We start from the raw sequence: 5474 nt of genomic DNA on the forward strand, positions 1-5474 counted from the left end.
TTGTGAGCTGGGCATAATACAAAATAATAACACTTGTAATACTCGTTTTTTAATATATATATATATATATATATATATATATATATATATATATATATATATACATATATATAATTTCTTCACTTGAGGTGCAACCCTTGCAGTCATGGTCTGCTCAGCTCATCACTCTCATTCTGTCTTGTTTCAGCAGGTTGGTTCATCAGCAGCAAAATCTGCGGGAACCTTCAAAGTTGCAAAGGAAATTGCGAGGGCTGGCCAGTCTGGCCACTGTGCCCAAGATAATGAAGCCACATTGTTGATAAAAAGGCCTCCATAAAAGTAAATGAATCCATCCATATCGATCAATCACTTCTTTCCATACATATACAGTACTTAAACAGTACCAGTCAAAAGTTTGGACACAACTTTATTTTTTATTTTTACTATTTTCTACATTGTAGAACAATAGTGAAGACATCAAAACTATGAAATAACACATGGAATCATGTAGAAACCAAAAAAGTGTAAAAATAAAATAAACATGTTGAATATTTGAGATTCTTCAAAGTAGCCACCCTTTGCATTGATGACAGCTTTTCACACTCTTCTCTCAAGCAGCTTCATGATGGAATGGATTTCAATTAACAGGTGTGCCCTGTTAAAAGTGAATTTGTGGAATTTCTTTCCTACTTAATGCTTTTTAATCAATTTTAGAATAAGGCTGCAATGTAACAAAATGTGGAAAAATACTTTCCAAATGCACTGTATGTGTAGCCCATGTTTCTGATGCTGTCTGGCCAAAACGATTATGGCATGTCATACTCTTTTTGGCCAGACAAAATTATATGGGCTACATATAGCAAGACAGAGGTTTACCTCCATTCTGTTCAGTCTGTAGAACTTAGAGACTGTCTGCATCCCTAATGGCACTCATTGTCACATAAAGTGCATTACATTTGACCACAGGGATCTGCTCAAAAGTCGTGCACTATATAGGGGATAGGGTTACATTTGGTACTCAGCCAGTGTTTCAAAGTTATTGTCAGTTCTGTGCAGTGTGAAGAGCAATTGCCTGGGTAAATATAACACTTTTAATTAGCAAAACAACCACTTGCCTAACCATCAACAATGTCACTGGCTACTGCTCCCTGAGATGATGATGATGGATTAGTATCTGTGGAGGACTAAATTGGACTTACGGTGGCTTTGGTGTTGTCTGTCTGACAACAAGCCTTGACTATGACAATTGCTGAAAGACATTTGATATGTACACAGTATTTCCCTTGTATCCTCTCCTTCATTTTCTGATTGCAATTAAAAAGGTGTCAAGATATTTTTATGAACTTTAATTCAGCTCAACAATCCTCTCTCCCTCTCACTTTGATGTGTTGTAAGTCATACATAAGAAAAACAAATGAGGAGACTGGTGGGTTGCTATCCAGCAGGCAAAACTGGGCAAAAGTGGTTGATATAACGTACCAATTACGTTCGTTCAACCACTTTTCCCACTGGAATATGAAGTTCTGTATCTAACACTATGTCCTAAATGGCACAATATTCCCTATATTGTGCATTACTTTTGACCAGGGCCCATAGGGGTAGTAATAGGTCATCAATAACATGTAATAGATAATAGGGTGCCATTTGGGACTCAGCCTCTTTAAAGTTTTACAATGCAGTATAATTCCATCCATTGCCCACCACCTCCAACTCTTGCTCTCCCTCTAAATAAAAACTGGAATTTTGTTCAGCATTTCATCCCCAAGACAATGAAAAAACTTGATATCTATGTATCTCTAAATCTGGCCTTCCTACAGATAGCACAGAGCAGGAGGAGGAGAAGGTGGTGGACGAGGGGGTGATGGAGTTAAAGGAGGAGGAATGTGAATGTGAGATAGCCCTCCAGATAGATAACCAAGCAGGAAGTGGAGGAAGAAGAACAGGAATATGTGGAGGAGGAAGGGAATGTGAAAAATCCCTCCAGATACATAGCAAAGCAGGAGGTGGAGAAAGAGGAACAAAAAGATGAGCTGGCAGGAGACGGAAAAGGAAAACGATGAAGACAATGCAGCAGTGTCACTGAATGTTCATCCACATTCTCCAAACTTCAAATTTGGAAGTGTTTTTGTTGCTCCTGCTGCTCTTTATCGTTCCATTTCTCCAAATGTCAAATTTCAAAGTGAACATTTAATATGATATGAACAAAAGAGACTGGTGATCATGATTGAGTCCCAAATGGCACCCTATTCCCAATTTATTTTTTGAACAGGGCCCTGGTCAAAAGTTGTACATTACATATGGAATAGAGTGACATTTGGGATGCAGCCCATGCCTTGTGATAAATGGATGAGTAACATCTTTGGCCTAAGCGTGACGCCCTTCTCTGACATTTGACCTTTAGCTATGCTTATGATCCATCAGACTCACTGCCAGAGGCAAACAAAAACGAATTGTATATTCGCTGTTCTGGCATGGGCAATATAATACTGTCATGACGCTCTCCTGGGTGAGGATCAACGTTACCCCCCCATCAGAAAGGAAGAGTGGAAGTTGGGCCGGTTGTATAACTTTCTCTCTCTTGCTCTGCAGTATGGATAAGTTAAGAAAATCATTTGTTACAACAGAGAGAGAGACTTTGCCAATACTTCAACATCAAAAGATTGGACATTGGAACATTTGATTCGAAATCCAAATGTTTGGAATGGTTGGTAGGGATCCAAACAATAATCTTGTCACGTGTTCTCCTTCTCCGGCCTCTAGGTCACCAGGCTGATGATTATTGCGCACACCTGTCACCATCGTCACGCGCCTCATGACACTCACCTGGACTCATCACCTCCTTGATTACATGTCCTTTATATGTCAATCATATTTGGTTTCGTCCCCAGTCGTCATTGTTGCTGTTTCATGTCGGTGCGCAGTTTGTTTTCTTGTTTTGTTCATTTATTAATTAAATGTATTCACTCCCTGAACTTGCTTCCTGACTCTCAGCGTACATCGTTACAAATCATGTCAAAAGATTGCTGTTTTGTGATGGTAGATCTAAATGTTGTACAAAATAAATAAAGTATAACAGTACTTTTGTGGACATGAAATGTGATTTTAGCCTTCTAAATTAGATAATTGCTTTTCATTTACAATTTTGCCAAGTCAGTAACCACACCCACGTGAGCACAAACATTGTGGCAACGTGATGGAACTGCCCTCCAAGGCAAGTGCTTAAAAGGAATCGCTGAATAAGTTACACATCAGACCTGTCTACGTGCAGGGCAAGCTGAATACGTTACAAATGGTTAAATCTCTACAGACCAGACAGCGTGGAGTGGTGGCTACACGGCTGACAAATGGTTAAAAACTACAAGACCAGAAAATGGTAAGACCCTCAAACTCTCGAGTGAAGAAGATACTTTACCGGAATATGCAGTCTGCAGCTGTTTAAGTACCTGTAGCCTGGTAAACTACCACGTGTGCAGCATCTGGAGGATCCATACTGGCATACGCTCCGAGACAAAACTACAACTGCAGCTACAAAGGGCACTGTGACCTCTGGTGGACAAACCAGAGACTTCTGTCGAACTACTTCCCATAGACGGACTGGGTGATATCAACAGAGAGACGTCAAAGAAATACAGAAGAAAATATATAAAAACGCAGCAAAACAGAAACTTCCTCTCAATGTCAACTTTATTTTCAGCAAACTTAACGTGTAAATATTTGTATGAACATAAGATTCAACAACTGAGAGAAACTGAACAAGTTCCACAGACATGTGACTAACAGAAATTGAATAATGTGTTCCTGAACAAGGGGGAGGGTCAAAATCAAAAGTAATAGTCAGTATTTGGTGTGGCCACCAGCTGCATTAAGTACTGCAGTGCATCTCCTCCTCGTGGACTGCACCAGATTTGCCAGTTCTTGCTGTGAGATGTTACCCCACTCTTCCACCAAGGCACCTGCAAAATCCCAGACATTTCAGGGGGGAATAGCCCTAGCCCTCACCCTCCGATCCAACAAGTCCCAGACATGCTCAATGGGATTGAGATCAGGGCTCTTCGCTGGCCATTGCAAAACAACAACGAACAGTTCTGTCAGAGGCAGAAACAGAAAATAACTACCCACAAACCCAGGTGGGGAAAAGTCTACCTAAGTATGATTCTCAATCAGAAACAACGATAGACAGCTGCCTCTGATTGGGAACCACACCTGGCCAAACACAAAGAAATAGAAAACATAGAAATAAAGAAACTAGAATGCCTACCCTAGTCACACCCTGGCCTAACCAAAATAGAGAATAAAAGCTTCTATGGTCAGGGCGTGACAATATGCCAAATCCTTTTACCAGGAATTGGACCCTGTGAAATGGTACTCAAAATCTAAATACAGTATATACTGAATATATAAAAAGAAACTGAACAATTACACAGAGTATATAATTTCACATCCAAGCCCATTTGCCAAATGTGTAAGTCACCCACCAGATGTAGCCTACCCGAAATGTGCCTCAAGATGGCACATTGCCACCCAACTAAACTTTCAGATCGTCTTGGCACCAGTGGGTGCAGGGTAATTGTTTTCTGAAAGCACATTACAGCTCAAATTGCCAGTGCACTTTCGCTTGGAGAACAAAATGAATGAGATAAAGCCTTGTTACTCAAAAAGACTTTCCTTTCTCACCCCAGAAAGCTAAATTGATTCAATCGTAAGGATAAATAAAGTGTTCTACTTCTAGGTAAATGTGGACTTGTGAGCATTCACTTGAATGTAAAGCATACAAGACTACTTGTAGTTCTCCTCAATGCCATCATTTTTAAACACACATGTAATGTAAGCATGTTACTAAAGTGTTCATCTTCATTTAAGCCATGTTCAAAGCCAGATGATTCTAGGTTCTGTCATTGTGTTCCCACATTGAATGGTTCAATGGTTTCATTGTTTAAAAGGATTTGATTGCAAAAAAATTCTAATGCAAAACTGAAGTGGGACCCAGAAGCTTACAGAGGGCCAAGCAATCAATGGCAGGGAAAACTTTGCTGCACACATGCACACAAAACATGACATTAGGGTCAACAACATGGCCATACCTGGTGTACCTAGAGCCTCTGTATTTCATAGAGTAAGTATAGCAAGGCCCAGCCCAGCACAAACATGTTACAGGGTCAGCCTGCTGGGAATGACATGGCAAGCCTCCCTCCGATTGGTGTTGTCAAGGAGAATGAGGAATGGGAAATGACAGTGTCGTAAAGCCTAGTGTTTAACTTGTCTAGGCTGATAGGTTGCTAAATGGAGTGTGTGTGTGTGTGTGTGTGTGTGTGTGTGTGTGTGTGTGTGTGTGTGTGTGTGTGTGTGTGTGTGTGTGTGTGTGCGTAACATGGGGGAAATACACAAAATACTATTCATGTAGCCCTATTAAGTCAGATTTGTTTTTTACATATACAGTGGGAAGAACAAGTATTTGATACACTGCCGATTTTGCAGGTTTTCCTACTTACAAAGCA

This window comes from Oncorhynchus mykiss, chromosome 3 (assembly GCF_013265735.2).
Source record: "Oncorhynchus mykiss isolate Arlee chromosome 3, USDA_OmykA_1.1, whole genome shotgun sequence".
In the NCBI taxonomy this organism is placed as follows: domain Eukaryota; kingdom Metazoa; phylum Chordata; class Actinopteri; order Salmoniformes; family Salmonidae; genus Oncorhynchus; species Oncorhynchus mykiss.